Here is a 25,384-nt window from a genome sequence, read left to right as displayed (position 1 = left end):
TAGAGGGGGGGAAAGGAAATTTGAAATATGGGAAGAGAGGCCTCTTGAACAGTTTTAGATGGCTTCTTTTTATAGGAAGCAATTCCGTTCTTATGTCCATTCAAAATCCATTACATTTATCTCTGGCTGTGTGCAGGCTTCCTCCCCTCCAGTACAAACCCACCCCAGGCACAGCCCAGCCCACAGTTAGTGTGGCAGTCCCAGGCTGTTTTCCATGCTTTTGTTACAAATAGGCTTTGACCTTAACTGCTGCATTTTCTGCATCATCAGTTCACCAGTCTGGAGGCAGTGATTGTTCTCCACTTTAGGCAAGGGTCTATGAGAGTAAGCGGACTTTCCCCCTATCTGTGTACTATTCAGCTTGTTTTCTCCATCTCTTTCCTCACTGAAAGGCAGTAGCCTTAATAACATTCATGTGTGTTCAGGGGTGAAAGTAAGTTAGAGGACTTACTGGTACGCCGGAATCCTGAGCAGGGGGCGTGGCCTCAACCGGAAGAGGCATGGCCTCAATGGGAAGAGGCAGGGCCTTAAATTCCCGGGCCCTTTAAATCTTGATTTAAAGGACCAGGGCTCCAGCTGCGGTAGTGGCGGGGCTGGGAGCCTGGGGCCCTTTAAATCACCCCCGAGCTACCAGCTGCAGAGGCGGCTGGGAACCGTGGGGCTCGGGGGCGATTTAAAGGGCCCAGGGCTCCAGCTGCCGCTACTGCAGTGGAGCCCTGGGCCCTTTAAATCACTGAGGAGCCCTGGGCTGCCACCACTACCCCAGGGCTCTGGGCTCTGGCAGAGCTTTAAAGGGTCTGGGGCTCTGCTGTGGTAGTGGCTGCTGGAGCTCTGAGCCCTTTAAAACCCCGCTTGAGCTCTGCTGCCCGAGCCCTGGGGTTGCTGTGGCTGGACTCCATCGGGGATTTAAAGGGCCCCGGGGCTCCAGCCGCCGCTATCGCCCCGGCCCTTTAAATGCCCGCCGGCGCCCCACTGCCACTATCCCAGGGCTTTGGCAGCAGGGCTCCGGCGGGGATTTAAAGGGCCGAGGCAGTAGGGGTGGCTGGAGCTCCAGGGCTCTTTAAATCCTCATCAGAGCCCCCCACCCCAGGGCTCGGGTAGCAGGGCTCAGGCGGGGATTTAAAGGGCTTGGGGCTCCAGCTGCCGCTACTGCCCTGGCCCTTTAAATCCCCTCTGGAGCCCCGCTGCTGCTACCCCAGGGCTTCGGCAGCAAGGCTCAGGCGGGGATTTAAACGGCCCCGGAGCAGTAGTGGCGGCTGGAGCTCCGGGGCCCTTTAAATCCCGGCCTGAGCCCTGCTGCCCGAGCCCTGGGGTAGCGGTGGCGGGGCTCTGGTGGGGATTTAAAGGGCCCTGGAGCTCCAGCCGCTGCTACTGCCCCAGGGCCCTTTAAATCCCTGCCTGAGCCTGCCGCCGCTACCCCAGGGCTTTAAATTGCCCTCTCTGAGAGCTGGTCCTGGTACGGCGCATTGGCTCTTACCGGTACGCTGTACCGGGGCGTACCGGCTTACTTTCACCTCTGTGTGTGTTGCTTTTCTGTTCTCCATTTTATTTTTTCTAAGTTATAGCAAAACTCGTCTATTCCCTATTTAGCTTGCTAGTTTAGATTCCTTTTTGGTTACGGAAGCCACAACAACAGGGAACAGTCCACAGGTGGCATAAAGAATCTGGCTTCTATAGTGATGCCTGTTGGCTTAGCAGCAGAGTACAGGACAATGATTTTTTTTTTTCCCAAGCAAATCTAGGAAGTGGCAATTATACTTCTCACTCAGGCCAAACTTACTGATCACACTATTCTTTGGCTGTGGGGCCTGCTTCTAGTAGGCCAAATTAAAGTACATTTAAAATGCAGGTGGTGGGGTTTTTTTCCCCTTCAGATAATGCTTCCACATCATTTTGTTTATATGATCATCTTGTTCTTTTATATTTGTCCCACCTACACTTTCGGGGTCCTTTTCAGTTCCTGATTCCTGGCTTCGTTCTTTGTGACTGTTCTTTTCTCTCTCTCTCTCTCCTTCCCCCTACTTCCTTTCACTTTCTCATTCTCTAACTTAATGAGATGTCAGTAGCTATTTAAACAGTGAAAGTAAATTTTCTACAAAATAAAATTCCCCATGACTCAAACTACAAACTGTTGAAACACATGGTTTCTCATTGACCAAAGTCTCATGTTTCTGTGATTTTTGTGTGTGTTGTATTCCAGGTTTGGTATGGAAGGACTTATGACAAGGGTGTTTTACAGTGACACCCCTTGGAGGAAAAACATTGGGAACAACATGTAGAAGTCCCTGTTGGCTGGCTAGGATTTCTTCGTCTTTCCTCCTCTTTAGTGCTTTTGTCCACACTTCCTGCCTGGTCTCCAGTAACAGTGTTAACCTTTCAAAGGCTTTTGTACATTGCAAGAGCTTCTTGTTGTTACAAGAGTTCATCAGAATCTGACTTTTTCTTGATGGACTATGAAAACAGACAGAAGGCCTCTGTTGAATTGTTCCTCTTCCCACTTCTGCAGCTCCTCTGTGCCACCTTGCTCTTTTGCTTTGGTGGCAGTCTTGATTCTTAATGTTCCTGTCGTAGAATAGCTTGACTTGATCTCCTCCTCATAGTGCCCACTCCCATGTTTTTCAGTTGTTGACTCTTCCTTCTTGTTCTGATTTGCTTTTATTTTTAAAATCTTTTCTGTGGTCCCTACATGTGTAGAAAATGTACCTTAATCTAGTGTTAACATTCACCAGTAGAGGAAGGAAAACATCCCACTAGTAGAGGTGTGTAACCCCAGCCTGCTGATGCTATCAGACCCAGCAACAAACACCATGGACGGATGAAACCAGAGGAAGTTTGAGGGACAGACTGCATATGGCCACTTTTTAATATATCATCCCCCCCAGGTAATCATCTTCACTCATTTTGGAAAATATTTCAGAGAATTTAGTGCTCACAAAAGATGCTTGATGGATGGAACTGAAGAATGTCTTCTGTTAATACGCAGAACATATATAGCACAATTGCATATGTGCTGTAAGTTCCATTGCAGTCAATATAACTGATGCATGTGCTTGAGCAGTTTCTTGAATTGGGGCCTAACTGCACATTGAGGGAATCAAATGGGTTTGTGGTTTGCCATGATTTTTCATTTTGAGGTGGAATGCAAAAGTATCTTTGAATAAAACCTGAGCCAAACTTAGTCCTAGTGTAAGACCAGTGAGCTCAAGGGAGTTGCAGTGATTTACACCAGTGCTGAATTTGGCCCAGTAATTATCCAAATGAATAGATGCTTATTATGGCTTAACAGAATTCATGTCTGGCTTGCTATTGCATCTGCACTGTATATTAAAAGAAAATAAGTTCTGTAAGCTCCTGCAGATTGAACTAGGTTAAAGGAAGATTCATTTTTTAACTTTAAATGCAATGCACAAACTCAAGTGTTTTGACCTTTCAAATCTCCTTACAGACATCCAAAATAGCCTTAGTCTGACTGTGCAACCTGACTTGTCCCTTGGTGAGGTCTGAAAGAAGTTGCTGTTTATAGAGTATATATCTTTCTTTTTCTCTCATAGTGGGTTGAACCCTGAAGTCCTTACTCAGACAGTGTGGGAGTTTGCCTGAATAACAACTTGAGTATGAATTAAAGATTTGGTTGAAGATGTTGCATTTTTTTTATGTCTGTTCAGCTGCTTTTTCCCTTCAGTTCCCATAGAAATATTTTAGCAGCTTTCAAACAGGTGACTAGAAGTCTGCTTACCTAATACATGCATGCACACATATTATCAATAGTTATTTAATTGACCTTTTAATTCATTTACATTTCTCTTTCCATATGGAAACAATTCACACATTTTTTCACAGAAAACAAATAATCAAACAGTAAGATTCTCCTACTCCTTGCCCTTATTGTGCAGTTCTTTTGGTGCATGCTTATAGATTCCTTACCGTTGATTTCCATGCTCATTTTTCAGTTTTTAAATGCGTACTTAGTGCATGACAGTGTCTTGGAGGCTAGATTGCTGTGGGACATAGAATGAAACAATTCAAGGTTGGTGGTGTTCACGGGGGAGATGGTGGAGCGCTGGTTCTCAGCCCGAGAAACAAGCACTGACTGGTGGGATTGCATTGTCCTGCAGGTTTGGCATGATGAGTAGTGGCTGCAGAACTTTCAGATGTGCAAGGCCACCTTCCTTGATCTGTGTGCCAAACTCGCCCCAGCCCTCCAGCACAGAGACGCCAAAATGAAAGCAGCCCTGAAAGTTGAGAAGTAAGTGGCAGTTGCACTGTGGAAACTTGCAATGCCACCGGTCAGTCAGAATTCATTTTGGAGCTGGCAAATCCACTGCAGGGGCTGTTGTCATGCAAGTATGCAGAGCCATTCATCACCCCCTGCTATGCAGGATGTGTCTCTGGGCAATGTGTAGAATGTAGCGGATGGTTTTGTAGCAGTGGGGTTTCCAAACTGCGGCAGGGCAATAGATGGCACGCATATTCTTATTTTAGCAGCAGACTGCCTTGCCACAGAGTACATCAACAGAAAAGGGTACTTTTCTATGGTTATGCAAGTGCTGGGGGATCACCAGGGATGCTTAACATCAGTGTGGGCTGATCAGAGAAGGTGCATGATGTACACATCTTTAAGAGCACAGGACTGTTCAGAAAGCTGCAATTGGTGACATTGAAATGCCAGTAGTGATCCTGGGCAGCCCAGCCTATCCCTTGCTCCCATGGCTCATGAAACCATACATCAACCTCAGCAGCAGCAAGAAGCACTTCAGCTACAGGTTCAGCAAGTGCAGAACAACAGTTGAATGTGCCTTTGGTTATTTAAAGGGTCTCTGACATTGTTTACTTACAAGATTGGACTTCAGTGGAAAAAAATACCGCAATGGTTATAGCTGCCTGCTGTGTCTTGGGTAATATCTAGGAAGCAAAAGGGGAAAAGCTTCCACCAGGGCAGAGGTAGAGTGTCTGTCTGCTGAATTTGAACAGCCAGACACAAGGGCTATAAGAAGAGCTCAGTACAGAACTATATGGCTCAAGGAGGCATTGAAGGGCCCTTTTAATAGTGAGCCATAGTGGTTTGTGTTGATGTAGTATGCTCTATCTGGCCTTGCTCTTTTGGGAAGCAGAATGAATCTTGTAGTGATTGCTATGTATGTAGGCATATAACATTGTCAATGAACCTTTTAATATTGTTTGTGAATGAGGTTGTGGGTTCTCTGACACTGCACTAACAGGAAATTGATCACTATCAGATCTGCTCATCAACAGCCAGCATATGTTGTGAACTAATAAAGACAAATTTATGTTCCAAAAAAATAGAATTGTATTCTGTAACATGAACCAGGCAATTAAAAAGACATTTAGAACTTTCCATACACATACACCAACCCTGTTTTTCTCAGGTCGGTGTATAAGAAGCTGAGATTATCTTTAATGTCCCCCTGGATGGAGTGAAAGGGGTAATGCACCGACCTTTGATGCCACATGGAATGTTGAGGGGCATATATAGGAAGGTCCCAATATAGAGTTCTTTATGGGCTGCAGAGGGAGACAAGCATGGGATTGTTGAACCTGCAGGATCACCAGAATGTTTGGCATTTTTGTTTGCTGTCTGAGAAGCACAAGCATCTTGTGCACGTCCCTCTCCTTTTCCTGCCCCTTTCTCCTCTCCACTCTGCCCTTGTCCATGCTGTCTGCAAGGGTGATCCTCCAGGCTCTGCTCAGTCTCTGATGCACCACATCAGAGTATCTCCTGGAACTTTTCATCCAAAGTCCTCTTTCTGTTCTTTTTCTGGTTCAGGCATTCTGTGGGTGTGGAGGGGGAGACCCTGAAGGCCACAATGGCAGCAACTGCAGATAAAACACAGAGGTACCATTGTCAGTGTATTCATGATGGAAATCAAAACTTAAGATGCTGAACTGACTCCCCTTGTGCCCCAAAAGTTGTAAGCACCATTCTCATTTCTGCTTGAGATTGATAGAGCATGGTGCCAGTCACAGCAGCCATGGTGAGTATGGCCCTCAGGGGGTTTGGGACATGAGGAGGGACTAGGTCGCTTGCATTATTCGAGTTGTATAGGCAATAGAACTGGCACCATTTTCCACAGGTAGTGGTGATTTTAGCTGATATCTCACTCCTGCGGGTAACCGAGGCAAAGAGAGCACAGCTTCTGTTGGCATCCCAATTCTTCCTGCGCCTGTATGCTGCTAGTGTGTGTACTGTAATGGTGCCTGCTGAAGTAATTGCTGAGTGGCTTGGGAAAATGTCCTACTGTGGATGAAGAAATAAGTCAGCCCTCCCCAGAAACCTTCAGTGGTGGATTGCAGAGTACCTGCTTGAAAGTTGATCTCTACAGAGGATTCACAGGACATCCTGGTGCACATAAACAACTGCTCCACATGACCCCTACTGCCTAACTTTGGAAGGGAATGAAAAGCAGAGCAACTCAACCTCTCTTGGTTGTTCCAGTACTTCTTCTAGCAAATGTAAAAATAAATAAATCAAAAGATGTCCTGCTACTTTGGGGGTAGCTCCTTGGCCTTCTGGTTTGCCTACCACAGCTCATTGGCTTTCACTTGACACTGCTGCTGGTCCCTGTTTGTAGCCCTTTTTCTGCACCCTCTGAGCAACGTGCTTGTAGATGTCCACGTTCCTACATCTGGATCAGAGCTGTGCCTGCACAGCCTCTTCTCTCCATAGGCACAGGAGATCCAATACCTCCTGTCTATTCCACGCAGGAGTGTGTCTGGAGCATGTAGTCATCATGTTGCAAACAACAATGGAGAGTTGCTGGGTGGGCTTGCCAAGCCGGGAAACCAGGAAAAGAAATTTAAAAAATTTGTGGGACTTCGAAGGGGAGGGGCGGCTTCCTGTCTTCCTGACCTCTGATAGCTGAGTTCACAACAGTGACCAGAGTGGTCACTGGGGAGCATAGTGGGACAGCTCCTGGAGGCCAGTAACAGTTGATATAAGTAATGTAGTGTCAACATTAATATTGTCGATCTAATTACACTGACCCTGACTCTACGCTGCTTGGGGAGGTGGTGTTATTAAATTGTCACAGAGAGGCATTTACCAGGCATAATCACCAGGAGCCAGATTAAGCGAAGAGACTTCCACAGCTAGGTTGACGTAAGCTGCCATCCCTCGACCTAACAGTGTAGGGAAACCAGGCCTTAGTCACAATAAGGCATGTTTTCTAATCCTTTTTCATTCTTGTGGCTTCTCTTAACCCTTTCCAATTTATCAACGTCCTCCTTGAATTGTGGACATGAGAACTGGACACAGTATTTAAAACTGCTGGATGTAAATTATCCAGACTTGCTGATTTAAAAATGTCTAACTTTAGTAGTTGCTGTTTAACACTCTTCTAAGATACTAACGGAATGGAAAGAGTGTTATCATTATGTGATCTGACTACAACACCGTTTCCCCCCCCCCCTTCTGCCCTCCAAGCATGGAACAAATATTTATTGAACACATTCTACATTATTACTGATAATCCTACCATTTCTATCAAATGGTGCACCAATACCTTTGTTAGGATTCTTTTTGTTCATTATACACTTTTTTAAAAACATTCTTGTTCTTAACTCTGCTGGCTGTAGACTTCTCTTAGTGTCCCTTCCTTAGCCTCCCTTATCAATTTTCTGCAATTCCTAGCTTTTGATTTGTATTCGCTACTATCACCTTCCCTATTTCCCCCCACTTGTTATATATTATTTTTTATAGCTGCCTTAACTTCCCCTCTAAACCAAGTCTTTTTTTAACCAATATAGCCTTCTTCCTCTACTGTAAAACTGTGGGTTTTGGGGCATGTTTAAACTTATTTTAACTGAAGGGAGAGTTCACACCCACCAACCTCAGGGGAGTTTTAACCCCCCCCCCCAGACAAATTTTCACCCAGCTCATCACAATATATTAGTGGTCTGGACTGAATTCTGTTTGAACATTATATATCTGGTCAAGTCATGATCGCTTGTACATCAGGTATCAATTTTTAGTTCTGTGACCAGTTCCTCTTTATCTGTCAAGATGAAATCTGATGTAGAATTCCCTCATGTTGGATGTAACACTTTTTGAGTTAGGAAATTATCTGCTATATTTGGAAATTCCAAGGATGTTTTAGTACTAGCAGCATCAGACCTCAGTATCACTCAAATTGAAGTCCCCCATGATCACGGAGCTTTTTCTACTACATATTATAAATGGGGACTGATTGTCCTATTCCCTGGTGTGATTTTGGTTTAACAGATCAACCAATACCCCATCATGTACTTTATCTGCTAGGATATTAATCCATAGGCATTCAAGTTAATTTTCTTCTGAGTTGGAAACATTTTTTGACGTAGAGTGCTGCTTCCCTTTGCCTTTTTCCCATTCAATCCTTCCTAAATAGACTATAGCCATTTATTTTTAACCTTCCAGTCATGTGAATCATCCCACCAGGTTTCAGTAATACAACTAGATGTGGCATATTTCAATATAATAGTGTGATGGAATTCACTCACCAGAGCGGCACCTCCTGCTGGCCTTCTTGGGGACTAGCTCTTTCAGCTGACGCGCCCGCTCCTGGTGGTGCCTCTCTCCCTGCCTTCTCTTGTAGACTCTCCTCAGTCCAGGAACCGCAGCTTCCTTTTCATAACTCAGCCCTCCGGCCGTGCCACCAACTGTATTTTCCCCCTTCTGGGGGAAAAGTATCTCCCAGTTCTATAGTCCAGCCACTTCCCCAGTGGCAAATGGGAGGAACCTGGGCCCGCCTACTACTCCAGATCTTGGCCTAGGGACCCTATAGATAGCAGCTCCTGCTGCCTCTCCTTAACTTCTCCACAAGTGCTGCTTCAATTCCCGGGGACACTTCCCCGTGGCTCTAGCACCTTCTTTACCCTCTTCCCAGGGCCTCCAGCCATTGGGTCCCAGCAGCCAGCCAGGAGTTCTCTTCTGCTCCATTGGTCTATGCCAGCAGCTGCTCTGTCCAAGGTGCTATCTTCATGCAGCCCACTAGGAACACCATTCTCTCTCATTGGGCTCCCTGCAGCAACTGACCCTGCTCTGCCCTGCAGCTCCCTTTTATGTGAGCCCAATGAGCCCTGATTGGTTGCTCCATGCAGCCTCTCTCTGGTTGGCCGTCCCCTGTGTAGCCTCCCTAAGCTGCTTTTAACCTTTTCCTTTCTGGTGTGGGGTGAACACCCCCTTCACAAATAATCTTTTGAAGACATCATGCTTCCCAGGTCTGATATCTGTCACAGGTAAAATAATTAATGCCAATCAACATGGTTTTATGGAAAGCAAGTCTTGTGAAAGATGTTATCTTTTATTGATGAGATCACAAATTTGTTAAAGGTAATTGTGTTGATATAATATACTTACCTTTCTGTAAGGAATTTGATGTACTTCCACATGACATTCTGCTTATAAAACCCCAACATACTAAAGAAAATCAATAGCCCATGTTACATAGATTAAAAACTGGTTAACTGATAGATCTTAAAGTAATTGTATATGGTGAGCTGTCAGCCACTGGAGGTGTTTTTAGTGTGGTCCAGCAAGGATCTCTTCTCTGCTAATGTTGTTAACATCTTGAATGTTAATGATCTGGAAGAAAATTAATTCACTAAATTTTGTAGGTGACAAATTGGTGGTCTGGTAAAAAAAAATAATGGCCCGGGTCAATTATCCAGGGCAACTTGGTTTGCTCGATAAGATGGGATCATTTGAACAACTTCATTTTTAATACAGCCAATGTAAAATCATACATCTATGAACAAAGTGCATAGGTCACACTTACAAGACTGAATCCTGGAACGCAGTGACAATAATTACAGGTGTGAATAGATAACCAATAGCAAATGAGCTCCCAGTCTGATGCTGTAGCTAAGAGAATGGATGTGATCCTCGGCTGTCTGAGCAGGAGAATATCAAGTAAGAGTAGGGAGGTAATTTTACCTCTGGGTACTTCATTAGTGAGAACATTACTGAAATATTCTGTCCAGATTTTCATAAATTCATATGAAATAGCTAGAGGGTTCTGGTGTCCACACTTCAAAAAGGGTGCTGTAAAACTGGAAAGGGCTCAGAAAAGAGCTGCAAGAATGATTTGAGGGCCGGAAACCATGCCTTTATAGTAAGAAACTTAAGAAGCCCAATCTATTTAATTTATCCAAGAGAAAATTAAGAGCTGACTTGATCATAATTTAAAAACACCTGCATGGAGAAGAGATTTCTGATAGTAGATGGCACTTTAATCTAGGAGAAAAAGGCATAACCAGATCCAATTGTTGGAACCTGAATCTAGACAGTCAGACTAGAAATTGTGTGTAATTTTTTAAGGGTAGGGGTAATTAGCCACTGGAACAACTTACCTAGGGATGCAATGGATTCAACACCAGTTTTAAGTCCTTTAAAGTGGAGTGGATGTCTTTCTAAAAGATATGGTATACTCAAAGAGGGCTTGATGTAGAGCTCACTGGGTGAGGTTTTTTAGCCTGTGCTATATATAAGGTCAAAATTGTCTTAATGATCTCATCTGAACTTCAAATCCGAGTCCTGTCAGGGAACTGGAAACTGCTTCAACTGGGTTTTAATATCTGACAAAAATACATCAACCCCTGTGCTAGCCAGATGGATACCAGCATGCTACAACAAATTTGGCGAGCTATATAGGTAGAGTCCTGTGAAATTAATATCTTCTATCATTTTTCTTTTTATTTTCAGGAATTAATTTTATTTTGTTTTATCCCTCTGGGGGTGGGGGAAATAAAATGAAATAAAATGAAATTCCTGAAAAATTCCCAGGGAGGAGGGCAGCTTCTAGCTGTAGATGATGCCCTTATGCTTGATGACCTGTCTCCCAACAAATACTTAGTGAAAAAGTGAAGACAGAAGTAGCTGTCTCATGCAATTCTGGCCAATATTGTGTTGCTGTTCAAATTGGGAGAGTCTTGTTCTATTCCAGAAGAGAGTCACTACCACTGCATGACATCCCATTTGATCTTCAGCTAAAAAGCCTAGCCTTATTACAAGAAGCCATGGCTCTGATAACTGTATCATTTTTCCCTCAGTGAACAGTCAGGATCTAAGAGTGATCCAAGCTAGCAAAATGATCCCACAACATTTTATAATCCTAGTACGTGTCACACACATAATGAGCTATGATCCAATCCTCTTGTTGGGCCCAATGGATGGTGCTGTGGCTACTACCATCCAGTGAATTTTCTGTTTGTTCTAGCAGGACCTTCACATATGACTAATGTTCAGAATGTATCCTGCAAGACTGATCTTAATGAGCTACTAGGGTGTCCAACTTGATTAAACAGTGCATCCCAAAGTCTTTGAGGTTCAACCCACTAAAATCAATAGCTCTTTGTGGTACTGCAGTTAATCGCACCTTGGTCAGGAAATTGCCATGTCCACGAAGAAGCCTGACCAAGTCAGGAGACTGGAAAGGTGACTTCTCTGAGCCTTACCAGGGCATGCTTTCTCTCTGCACACTCCCATAGTACTGCATTCACCCAGTTTCATTCTGATTGATCTTAGAGAGAGGATGTACTCATTGGCTCCCTGAAGGTTATTTCAAAGAAGATCCTGGCACCAAAGTTGTCACATGATTATGCAGGTACTCAGTCTCCAATCCAGAAGTCCTCCCAGAAGCATTCAGACTTGCTAGATAATCCATTGCTGAATGCGGCAAGCAAGAGCTTAAAGGTTTGTGAGGTAATAGGCTGATACAGGTCCTTCCATAAGAATGCAACATATACCCAACTTTCTCCATGCCAGTGGATAGGAGAACCCCTACAGGGAATGGGGGAGCCGGTTGTGCAGGTGTAAGAGAAACTACCAGCAAGGCATGCTAGCATAATGGATGGTGATGACCGCATATTCACAATTGTTTTAATTCTGGAATTTAAAAAATTTCAGCCAGCTCCAATTGTGCCATGTTATTTCTCACACACTTTTAAAATTTTAAATTTATAAATATTACTTCTGATTCCCAGCAATCTGACTCTTACACACATGGGCGCACACATGCACAGCAAATTTATAGGGATTTTTTTTAAGCAAAAACATTTTTGCTTTGTTGAAACAATCACCTTGTGTTAATAAGATTAAGAAAATGTTAATTACCCATACAACTTTACCTTGTAACTAACCAAAAAAAAATCCTTATGTTTGTCCTTTAAAAATCTCACTTGAATTTTTTTTTCAGAACAACTACATTTCTTTTCCTAAATGCTTCCTTCTTTTTATTGTCTGCTGGTCCAGGATGTCTTGGGTCTAATACTACCCCTCTGGTATTTGGTCCCTGGTTGGCTCACTGGAATAAATGTCCTCTGTATTCTGTCTCACCCCTCCCCTGGCCCCAAGGTTTGTGCTAACTTATGGCTCCTGCTCTTCGTATCTGTGGATGGCTTTACAACCTCTGGGCAGGTTCCAGCATGTCCTTTGGATCTTGGAGCAATGATTTTGCAAACCATAATGGAGCCCATTAGAGTTTTTGTGGTACTGAAACTCCCCTGAAGTAGCTACACCTCTCTCTGGTGATTCTTGGCTACTCTGGGCTGGTTTGGTTGCTATAGCTCTACTGTGGCTTCTGTCCATTTCTGTCCATGTCCCTGGGTAGTGTTTCTCTGTTTTCCACTACAGCACCATAATAGGCTCTCCAAGACCCTTTTTATTTTTTTTTTAACCTTAAGGGACAGTCTCTATGGGACAGTCTCTAAGCTACAGCTCAGTCTTCCCAAGCTGTACAAAGTTAACTTGATAGTTCAACTGCCCACCTGTCCTCTGTACTTGTTGGGCTTGACATCTGCCCTTGGAGGAGCTGCTTTTTCAGTACCCAGCTTCCAAGGACTCTCCCAGGTCAGTGCTGATCCTATTTTCTATCTAATTGGGAAGATTTTTTGTCAGCCAGTGGAGCCAAGTCCAGGGACCTGGCAATGAGGCTTGGGTATTGCTAACTTTCTCTGTGAGGTTTCTTGCAACCAGGAAAGAGAGAACTAGGAATTGCCCAACATTACAAAGCCCCTATCCCAGACAGGCTGTGAACTACCAGGAATGAATATTGCCTTGCCTGGATCATGGCGGATGGTGGAAAAAGGAAACACTTCTTTGGCAAGTTGTTTAAAAGAAAAAGCAGGAGCCAGTTGCTTGATGCTGCTCAGAGTGCTGGCATGTCACAGGTAATCCTAATGGGCAAGGTGCACATGAAGTGTATTATATCTTTACATCCTTTTAAGCCAATCATGCCCTTTTAACTAACTACAAAGTCTTTTCATGGATGAGACTAACAGCAAGAAAACACAGTAACAACAAAAAAGTGTCATATGGCCCAGTATGTGGGTCTTTATGTACAAACTACATCATTCATTCTTGGGTTCCCTCTCCAACAACAATTGCAGCGGCTACCAAACGACAAGTCCTTTGAACTCTGCTACACAGAATGTTCTAGACCCCACACACATCCCGCAAGGTTCATAAAGCTTCAGTCACCACAAAACTGCTAAAGGTATGTGCAGAATGCATTTTTTTTCCTTTATCACCGGGACTTACAGTTCAGCACCTGGATGTCATAAACACATAGTCAGTGTACGTATATTTCTACAGATACACAGATAATTGCAGAAATAAGATGTTTTAAACAGAAAATTTCATAAAACACCCTAAATAAATACAAAGTAAAAAGTGTTATAGCGTCGCAAACTTTTTCTGTAGTTTCTGAATTCACTAGATTAGCTGCATAAATATCAGGAGAAATAATTGGAATAACAGATTAAGTTGAACAACCAAAGAAAGTATGTTTGAGAACTTTTAATTTTTTTCTACCCGCACACCACTTCTTAAGTTTGTCTCTGGCAGCCCAGATGTGTCTGCAGAATAAGTGATTCTGTAATGATAATGAGAATACTTATAACAGGTAATTTGCAGATTAACTCTCACAAAGTGGGGCTATTTTGTAGCACCTTGATGTGGAAGTTGGTGCAATTTTAAAACTGTACAGCACAGTGTAAAAGGATACAATGTATTGAGCATCATATTCTAGAAGGTGACACGAATGCTGGCTTATTAGTTAATTTTAAGCATGCTACCTCGCAACTGTTACTCATAACTAGTTTTAGACACAGATTTTATCTTTGTCCAAGTCGCCTCATGCCATAAATGGTGAAACATTAAACTTGTTACAGAAGGTTCTTTATGCGAAGGAAAGTAAGGAAAATAATTTCACACTCTTGTAAGATCTTTGCATTACCATGTCTGTCAAAAGCACATTTTGATGTTTTGTGTTCTCATATGGCTTTATGGAATCTTGTGTGTTGTGTAGGAAGTTATCAATGAAAATAATTAACATATACACATCCATCACCTGTTTTTTTTTTTTATTTTTTAACTGGGTTAAATGTTGGTCCATTTTCCAGGTGCACTCGTTGCCTGAGCTCGGGACTTGAACTGTTTTTCATCACTCACAAAGCGTTGGGGAAAGGTAATAGTTGAAGCAGAATTTCAATTTCACAGAAAGTATAAATGCACAGAAGTAAAACTACAGAGGTAGCTATTCATTAATATTATGCGTGTTTAAGAACACTATATTTGCGACCATGAGTATAAGATTTATGAATGACTAATGCTGGGGAAAGTGATGTGGCAAAGACATGCTGCATTTTCTGTAGATGCACAGTCCTGTTACTCATCCTGTTGCCTCTGTGTTCTGTGAATCAGTCATGCGAATCAAAAAAGAAATATTAACTATTACAGGAAACAACAAGCTCACTAACTTCTGGGACTACATTAGTAGTCCTTTTTCCTCCCAAGAATGTTCGGCAAATCCTGTTGATTTTACTCAGCTACAACCTGCATGGAGCACAGTGGGACTTGTGCCTGAATAAAGACTCCAGGGCTGTAGTTCATTGGAGATATTCAGTGTGACTAAGGGTGACAAATCTGATGGTTATTAAGCTGTATTTAGTTAATTCATATTAACTTCAATCAACCCAAGATTTCACCCTAAAACCTTACCTCTCAGAAATTCTGATTGAGTTCTTTTTTGTTTTTACACAAATATTTATCACAGCTTCCTCTAGAGGGCATATGGGTGGTGGTTGTCCCACTAGCCTGAGGGTATATCTACACTACGAAACAAGGTCGAATTTATAGAAGTCAATTTTTTTAGAACGAGTTTACACAGTCGATTGTGTGTGTCCCCACTTAAGACCATTAAGTCGGTGGAGTGTGTCCACAGTACCGAGGCTAGTGTTGACTTCTGGAGCCTTGCACTGTGGGTAGCTATCCCACAGTTCCCGCAGTCTCCGCTGCCCATTAGAATTCTGGGTTGAGATCCCAATGCCTGGTGGGGCAAAAAACATTGTCGCGGGTGGTTCTGGGTAAATGTCGTCAGGCCCCCCCATCCCTCCCTCCCTTCGTGAAAGCAATGGCAGACAGTCGTTTCACACCTTTTTTCCTGGGTTACCCGTGCAGACGCCATACCATGGCAAGCATGGAGCCCGCTCAGCTCGCCATCACCATACGTCTCCTGGCAGATGTGGGACTGCATTGCTACACAGCAGCAGCTCATTGCCTTGTGACAGCAGATGGTGCAGTACAACTGGTATCTGTCCTCGTCGTCTCCTGGATGCTCTTGGCCGGCCTCGGTGAGGTCGGTCGGGGCACCTGGGCAGACATCGTGCTCCTGGCAGACCTCAGTAAGGTCTGTCAGGGGTGCCTGGACATAAATGGGAGTGACTCAGGTCATTCTCTTCTTTAAGTTTTGTCTAATGGAGATTCAGTCCTGCCTGGAATATTGGCAGAGGGATAGCTCAGTGGTTTGAGCATTGGTCTGCTAAACCTAGGGTTGTGAGTTCAATCCTTGAGGAGGCCATTCTGCCTCAGGCTGCTCTTCCAGCCAGCAGCACCGTAAGCACCCAGGAGACAGTGACCGCTAGCAATCATACTGCACAGTGTGCTGCCAGCCTACCCCTTGCTCCCTCTATGAAAGCAATGGCAGACAATCGTTTCGCGCCTTTTTCTGTGCAGGCACCATATTGCTGTCAGCATCGTCATCCACCCGCTGCTTCTGCTGCCACTCTGCTCTCCTGCTCACGCCATACCGTGGCAAGCATGGAGCCCGCTCAGATCACCGCGGCAGTTGTGGCTGCTCTAAACGCCATTTGCCTTATCCAGCAGTATATGCAGAACCAGAATCAGAACCTGCAAAAGCAGGAGAGTAGGTGACGGCAGCGTGGTGAGGAGAGTGATGAGGACATGGACACAGACTTCTCTCAAAGTACAGGCCCCGGCAATTTGGCCATCCTGGTGGCAATGGGGCAGGCTCATGCCAGGGAACGCTGATTCTGGGCCCGGGAAACAAGCACAGACTGGTGGGACTACATAGTGTTGCAGGTCTGGGACGATTCCAAATGGCTGTGAAACTTTGGCATGCAAAAGGGCACTTTCATGGAACTTTGTGACTTGCTTTCCCCTGCCCTGAAGTGCCAGAATACCAAGATGAGAGCAGCCTACACAGTGCACAAGCGAGTGGTGATAGCCCTTTGGAAGCTTGCAACACCAGACAGCTACCAGTCAGTTGGGAATCAATTTGGAATGGGCAAATCTACTGTGTGGGCTGCGGTGATGCAAGTAGCCAACGCTATCACTGAACTGCTGATATCAAGGGTAGTGACTCTGGGAAATGTGCAGGTCATAGTGGATGGCTTTGCTGCAATGGGATTCCCTAACTGTGGTGGAGCGATAGACGGAACACATATCCCTATCTTGGGACTGGACCACCAAGGCAGCAAGTACATAAACCGAAAGAGGTACTTTTCAATGGTGTTGCAAACACTGGTGGATCACAAGGGACATTTCACCAACATCAACGTGGGATGGCCGGGAAAGGTACATGACGCTCGCATCTTCAGGAACTCTGGTCTGTTTCAACAGCTGCAGCAAGGGACTTACTTTCCAGACCAGAAGATAACTGTTGGGGATGTTGAAATGCCTACAGTTATGCTTGGGGACCCAGCCTACCCCTTAATGCCATGGCTCATGAAGCCATTCACAGACAGTCTGGACAGTAGTCAGGAACAGTTCAGCTATAGGCTGAGCAAGTGCAGAATGGTGGTAGAATGTGTATTTGGATGTTTAAAAGCGCGCTGGCGCAGTTTACTGACTTGCTTAGACCTCAGTGAAACCATTATTCCCATTGTTATTACTGCTTGCTATGTGCTCCACAATATCTGTGAGAGTAAGGGGGAGACATTTATGGCTGGGTGGGAGGTTGAGGCAAATCATCTGGCCACTGATTACACGCAGCCAGACACCAGGGTGGTTAGAAGAGCACAGCAGGGCGCGCTGCGCATCAGAAAAGCTTTGAAAACCAGTTTCATGACTGGCCAGGCTACGGTGTGAAAGTTCTATTTGTTTCTCCTTGATGAAAACTCACCCCCTTGGTTCACTCTACTTCCCTGTAAGGCAACTCTCTTCCCCTCCCCCCTTTGATCACTGCTTTCAGAGGCAATAAAGTCATTGTTGTTTCAAATTCATGCATTCTTTATTAATTCATCACACAAATAGGGGGATAACTGCCAAGGTAGCCCGGGAGGGGTGGGGGAGAAGGGAAGCACCGGGTGGGGTGGCGGAGGAGGGGAGGATGGAAGGACAAGGCCACACTGCACTTCAAAACTTGTTGAATGCCAGCTTTCTGTTGCTTGGGCAGTCCTCTGGGATGGAGTGGTTGGGTGCCTGGAGGTCCCCCCACCGCGTTCTTAGGCGTCTGGGTGAGGAGGCTATAGAACTTGGGGAGGAGGGTGGTTGGTTACACAGGGGCTGCAGTGGCGGTCTGTGCTCCTGCTGCCTTTCCTGCACCTCAACCATACACTGGAGCATATCAGTTTGATCCTCCAGTAGCCTCAGCATTGCATCCTGCCTCCTCTGGCATTGCTGCTGCCACCTCTCCTCTCGCTCGTCCCTCCTCTCCTCTCCTCGCATTCATTTTGTGCTTTTCTGGGCTCTGACATTGTCTCCCTCCATCCATTGGGCTGGGCTCTTTCAGCATGGGATGACTGCATGAGTTCAGAGAACATTTCATCGCGAATGCGTTTTTTTTGGCTTCTAATCTTTGATAGCCTCTGGGCCAGAGATGATACGTGGAACAATGAAACATTTGCAGCTGCGGGAGGAAAAAAAGGGAGATTAGTCTTTAAAAAGAGACTTTTAGAGAACAATGGGTAGACTCTTTCACAGTGAACCAAGCTGTTAACATTACATAGCACGTGTGATTTCTTTACAAGGTCACATTTTGCCTCATATATTGAGGGCCTGCTGGTATGGTGTAAGAGATCACACACGCAGGGCTGGTGGGCAACAGAATTCAGCTTGCAGGCAGCCATGGGAAGCCACAGTGTTTTGGCTTCTTTAACCTTCATAACATGTGGGAATCGTTTCAAACAGCAGCACCCTTATTTTACATACCAAGTACCCATTGGGTTGGCCCTTTAAAATGGGTTGGTCCTTTAAAAGAGAGGCTGCAGTTTTCAGGTTAATGTGCAGCACAAACCCAACTAACCACCCCCCCCCCCCCCACAATTCTCTGGGATGATCACTTCACCCCTCCCCACACTGCCTGGCTAACAGCGGGGATGATTTCTGTTCAGCCACAGGCAAACATCCCAACAGGAACGGCCACCTCTGACTGTCCCCTTAATAAAATTCCCCTATTTCAACCAGGTGACCATGAATGATATCACTCTCCTGAGGATAACACAGAGAGATAAAGAACAGATGTTGCTTGAATGCCAGCAAACACCGGGACCATACGCTGCCATGCTTTAACTATACTAGTATAATAAAGTGGTACAACACCCCTTCTCCCTCCCAAGTAGCAGAGTTATACTGGCATGGCTTATTCTCATATGAGAACATAGTTGCTGGAACAGGGGGTGCTGCTGTAATGGAAGTGGTTTCCATTATATACAGGGTTTACCGTTTGGTTCAATGGCTCTCAGCACCCCCACTATACAAATTGTTTCAGTCCCACTGTATGAGAAGGGAAATAAGCTGTACTGGCATAAGCCACATTTATGCTGGCATAACTGTGTCAGCAGTAGGGGATGTGCTGGTATAATGATCTTGGTTTTAAAAAAAATCACACCCTAACCAAAATAGTTATATTGGTGCAAAATCTGTGTGTCGACCAGGCCTAAGAGGCAGACAGAAACAGCAAAGAAATATAGGGAGGAATGGGAGAAAGCAGGGGAGGGGGAAGAGGAGGAAAACTCAGGTATGAAACAGAAAACAAGAGGAGATGACAAATGAAAGAGACTGGAAAAAATAGAATGAGGGAGGAGTGTGGGGAAGATGAAAAAGAAATAGATGAAGAGAGAGAGGAAGATGAGAGATGGACGATACTGAAATACCCACATAGGCAAGAGTAATAATAATTTTAAAAAAGATATGGGTAGGCCCTACCAAATTCACAGTCCATTTTGGTCAATTTCATGGTCAAAGAATATTATAAATCAGAAATTTCATGATTTCAGCTATTTAAATCTGAAATTTCATGATTTTAGCTATTTAAATCTGAAATTTCATGATGGTGTAATTGTAGGGTTCCTGAGCCAAAAAGGACTTTGCGGGAAGGTTGCGGTACTGCTACCCTTACACTGCCTTCAGAGCTGGGCAGCTGGAGAGCAGCGGCTGCTGACCGGGAGCCCAGGTCTGAGGGCAGAGCCGCTGCCAGCAGCAGCACAGAAGTAAGGGTGGCATGGTATGATATTGCCACCCTTCTGTGCTGCTGCTGGCAGGGCGCTGCCTTCAGAGCTGGGCGCCCGGCCAACAGCCGCTGCTCTCCAGCTGCCCAGCTCTGAAGGCAGTGCAGAAGTAAGGGTAGCAATACTATGACCCCCCCCCCTAAAATAACCTTCTGACCCCCCTGCAACTCCCTTTTTGGAGACCCCCAATTTGAGAAACACTGGTCTCCCCTGTGAAAGCTGTATAGTATAGTGTAAAAGTACACAAAAGACCAGATTTCCCAGGGGGAGGCCAGATTTCATGGCCCGTGATGAGGTTTTCATGGCCATGAATTTGGTAGGGCCCTAATTATGGGGAAATGCCTCAAGCTCCCTCAGATATTGATGTCATGAGAAGTCCTGGACCAGATTCTCTCATGTGCGAAGACCCACCCTATGCTGTGTCAGGGAGCAGTGTGGGAGCTGGGTATGCTGACTTTATGCCAACTCAGAGCTTCTCTGCTGGACGAATTCTCAGGTGGCCCAATGTAGCTAGCTTCTAGATCTTTTTTGTTTCTGGGGCAGCTCAAAAGGACTAGGTTGGGTGAGACAATCTTAGCAGCTATTTAATAAAGAACTTTCTGATTTTTGTATATGCTGTATATTTTATTGCAACTGAGATGGCATTTAGATGTACACTAAAATGATGAGGTTCTTGGAAGGGATAAAAATCTCAGGTTCCAGATATTAAAACAATCACTAACTATTAGAGATTAGGATGAGACTTTCATGGAGGGCAAATTATCCCAGTTCTATGGGGTTTCTTACACGTTCCTATGAAGCATCTGGTGCCGGCCACTGTTGGAGAGAGGATACTGGATTAAATGGACCATAGGTCTGATCAAGTATGGCCACTCCTATGTTCCTTGGTTCTTAAAAGCAGATTTGCCATCCAGATGAGAGGAGGGATTTTGTGTGTGTGGGGGGGGTTTGGTTTGTTTTTGTTTTTTTAAATTATAGTCTAGATGTTTGCTAGGTAGTTTGCAGGATGTTCCATGCAGAACAGGTTTAGGAAAACAGTTTTCTTACAGACTTTGAGAATCTTTCAAATGCAAACACACCCTTGCAGCAGTTATGACCTTGTTCTTGCCATATCCTGTGAAACATATTTTAAACATCTGGATTTTAACATGCATTGTTCAAGCGAGCAATACAGCACAAATCATAGATTGGTTGGTAAACTACCTAGCTCTCATCCCAACCCCAAAATACCAGTTCCTGATATTTGTCTCCAAAAATATCCATATTTGACTCCTTAATGGTAAAATGTGACAAAAATAATATATATTTTTAATCAAGAACACCTCTATTCTTTAGAAATAGTGTACTCTAATGCTAAACATGGTTGGTATTCTTAAGCAATGTGCATAACTTGCAATATATATGTAAATATTTCATTTGTTGCGTGATGCTGAAAAGCATGAAGATCTTTATTCATCTCAGAAGTATAATAAACCCTGGAAGTGTCTTATCATTCTGACACTGGATCTCCAAGTAAAATAAGGTTAAAATACTAAACTTGTGCATTCACTGGGATCATGAACAGTGACATGGATATGACATTGCCAAACATTAAGAGAGCTTAATTTGTGTCCAGAGTTCTGAAACCGTTGCCTAATAGTTATTACGGAGTATCCTTACATCACTGACTGTAGTGGTCAAAAATCTGTTGTCATAAATAAGGAAATCAGTGAGGGCATCAGAGTAACCAAGTAGCTCACATTCCTAGAAGAGCAGCACACAGTGTGAAAGCTGACCCCAGTGAAGTCAAAAACTGATTAGTGATTCAGATTGCTCCCCTACCTAGGTGTACTATAAATAGTTAACTTATAACTGTATTGAAGACCATAGAAAGATCAAGGTATTCTGATGGCACCTTCTCAGTCAGGAGTGGGAAGCCATATTCAGCTTTCAGTTTCCATGCTGCAGCACTTCTTAGATTGGCTATTCTTCCGTGCAGTGGCAGCAACCATTAGTGGGTATCAGGAGCACTCTGTCTCATGGTGCAACAGCTGGCAAATGGAATGTGAGTCAGCTCTGATCCCAGAAGACAGGTGCTGGGTTGTGGTAGCATGGGTTAGGCTTGTTTTCTGAAGAGGAGGCAAGGAAAGAGAATAAAGCCCCAAACACTTTTCAGGCTAATATGGGGTCCAGCTGAGATCTGAGTTGAAATGAGGGACTCAAAGCTGGTGCAATTTACACCTTCATCTGGAAATCTCAGCATCAATTAAGATTCCCTTAGGCACAGACAGCCCAATGTGGGTGCCATTTTGGTGACTTTATTATAGCTCAGCTCCAATGACTGGCTTCTAGCAAATATCTTCAGAGCTGGGGCAGTGCTGCCCACCCGTGTGCCCCCGCCCATCACAGCCCCTTGCATGGCAGTGTGACTGGGGGCCAGAGTGGGAGTGGCCAGAATGCTCTGTGCGCCATCAGTTCTGGATTGCAGAGCAGCCCATTGGTAGCTGTGGACAGCCCCATAAATTAGAGTAGTTCCTGATGTGGCGCTAACCAACGATCCCAAACTACTTTGTCCCGTTTGTCTCCTTTCAAAGGAAAACAATCTCTTTCCACATGAGAGGTTTTCTGTGCCGCAGATCATACTGTTGCCCATATCTAATTCCGCAATATCTTTTTTGAGGTGGAGTGTGTACTGCACAGTGTATTCCAATACTGCACAGTGTATTCTAGATGAGGCCGCACCATTGATTTATATAATAACATTATAACAATGCACATCAAAGGGATAGAAGGGAATGATGTATTAGGGAAGGCACTTACCAGTAGAGTGGAAGTACATGAAAGTTAAAGTGAGGTGCGTCTAACGGGAATAAGCTGCTTGCTTGATTTGGTTCAGTTGCATAATATACAGCATGACTAGCACTGTCTACCTTATATTATTCTTTGAATTGCTTAATGCATAAAGGACAATACAACTTCTAGATGTTAATTCTCTAATTTAGGGGTATAGTTGAGTATGCCATACCAACACTTCTCAATTATACATTTTTAAAAAAAGGTTTAAAATAGGGGAGAAAAAGCATAAATGTGAACGTGCTGTTTCACTTTTCCCTGAGTTGAAAGCTGAAATAAACCCAATTAGAGGGGCAGATTTAAGAAATTAATTTTTCTAAAACAAAGCTATTCGGATTGAAGATTTCTGGAGGCACTCTGGCAAGTTGGGCTTCAGAATTCATGTTTGTTGTGGTAGGGACTTTTCACTCCACCTCAACAGTTCGTGTTGTACAGGGCTGTTTACCACTTCCATTGGATGTTCATTCCAGAACTGAAACTGATTGGAATTTAAAATCCAAGGCAGACTGAAGTACTAAAAGATTAAATTCAGTTTTACTCTTTATGTATTGGAAGGAAATAAATCACGATTAAGGTTCTACTTCACTTGCGATATTGCAGAAATGGTGGATTCCACAATGTTAGGCTTCTTTGCACAGCCCACAATTTTGCATACATTTTTTTCCTCATTAGAGCACACACACTTTTTTCCTCATTAGAACATTAAATGATCTTGGAGAGTTTTGGGATTCACCTTCAGTTCTACAACATTTTCCAGAGTTAGGAGAGACAGCAAAGCAACCACTATCGATATTAATTCTGTGGATTCTGAGTGTGCAGTATCTCGGTACGGACAAATCTTCACAAAGCAAAGACAGGGCATGAAGGAGACCATTGTAGTAGGGTGTACTGCACTAACATTCAATGCCTGTAAAATGTAAATGGCTAAAGTGACTAGACTCTATTTCTACAGCAGTTGTGTTTAGACTTTTAGTCTTCTGAATTTTATAATTAAGCTGTCTTTTTCTTTTTAAATTAATGTGATCTAGTTGCACCAGATTTTCTGGTTATCAAAAAATTTGCAGGCATAGCATAATAGTTGAGTGTTTATATCATTCTAGCAATTTTTTCTTAAACCAGTAGGTCTACTGTGGCTTTTCCAAATTACTGCTATTAAGAAAGGTCCATTATTAATTTTCTGCAATTTTCCATGTCTTGTCCAAAACTCAGCCACAATTATTTGAAGATCATACTGTGATTCAGGTCAGGTCTTAATTGTGATGACTTATTTCTATTTGTTTTGCTCATTCTCCCATCATGTACTGTTCTTAAGGAAACAAATATTGCAATATAATATTGCATACGCAGAGATGCTGGTTGACTTTAGTTCTTGCTGCATTTTATTATAGCTACGTGTCTGCTTGATTTTTTGAATATATAATGATGAGGTCAGTTTGTATGTCTGTATTATACAGTAATAAATACGTAATTCAATGTCCTGGCTTGAATGTTTGGCTTCTGCATGCATTTGGTATGTGTGAAAATTAAGGCTTGATAATATTGGAAAGCCTTAAATTTAACAGGTCTCTGCATATTGGTCTGCTAATGCAAGTAAAGATTGAGGAGTAACACCCTTGCCCTTACAGTTCTGGGGTTTGTCTTGAACAGAGACTGCCAATCATTCTGAACTGTACAGTAGTTTTTTGCTTGGTACCAATGTCCTAAGGAGACAAAGATCAACCAAATCAATTTTCACTACGGAGGTAAACTATATGAATAAAGATCTTCATGGGAAAAAAAGGCTTTAATAGAGTTATCTAACTCAGGTTTTTTCATGAGTGTTTTGCTTCCTTCGTTGTTCAATTCTCCAGTCACTCCTTGCAATTTTGTAAAGAGCCAGGGAACAGACAGGTCTTCTAATTGGGCCACAAGCTATTTTATTCAGCCTTCTATCCATCTTGAACAGTTCCTGTTCCACAAGAATTGCACAAACTTCTTAACTGTAGGCGGTTGTTCATTTATTAATGTAAACACCATGTGCCTTGGATGTGTGAGCCCTAAAAATAAACTTAGAGATAAAAATAGATCTCTGAGAGTTTTGAGATGCTGCTTAATCAGAACCAGCTGCAAGCTGTCTAGAAAATGTAAGTTATATGAGCCAGATGGCTTTTGCCCTTTTTGCTTTAGACAGCATGTAATTTGGGTAACTGCAGCTATAGTAATATATTTTGCCAGTCAAACTGTTTGATAAACATATTTGTTTAGAACAGACACTACCAATTAGAGAGCCAGTAAAAATGTTAATTTATTTTAATATTTCCCCACATGGGTAAGTCAAAGAATGGTTTCATAATGCTAAATTCATAGGAACATACCATATATGTTCACAAGAAAAGCCCTATTTGAAATGTGCCAAATTTGCACATTTAGAATAATTTACTCCATGAATAGTCCCAATGAAGTCACTGCTTGTGGAGTAAGGTATTCAGGGACTGCTTGTGGAGTAAGGTATTAAGGGTAAAGTACTATTCAACATGAGTAGGGGTATCAGAATCTTGCCTAAGATAATTACTAATATTTATATTAGCATAGTGCCCAAAAACCCTAATCAAGATCGGGTCCCCATTGTAACAGGTATAGGTAGTTGGAACATTTTTGCTGAAATGTTTCACAGAGACTTAGCAATTTCCAGGAGACTTTTGTTGGGAAGGTTTCTGGGTCCAGGTCAACAGAAAGAGTGTGAGAGAGACTCAGTTGGGTGAGTGGGTAATGGCCTGTGATGTGGAAGATTAATATTGAAGTCCCTGATTTGGAGTGATCTGGGAAGGTA

General features: G+C 43.6%; 1 protein-coding gene across 4 annotated transcripts in view; it reads left to right on the top strand.

Moving 5' to 3' along the window:
* The window catches only part of HDAC9 (histone deacetylase 9), a 686,372-nt gene that overhangs the window by 62,807 nt on the left and 598,181 nt on the right, over nucleotides 1-25,384 (top strand). The window lies entirely within an intron of this gene.

This window comes from Chelonia mydas, chromosome 2 (assembly GCF_015237465.2).
Source record: "Chelonia mydas isolate rCheMyd1 chromosome 2, rCheMyd1.pri.v2, whole genome shotgun sequence".
NCBI classification, from domain to species: Eukaryota; Metazoa; Chordata; order Testudines; family Cheloniidae; genus Chelonia; species Chelonia mydas.
This window is presented reverse-complemented; position numbering and strand designations above follow the sequence as displayed.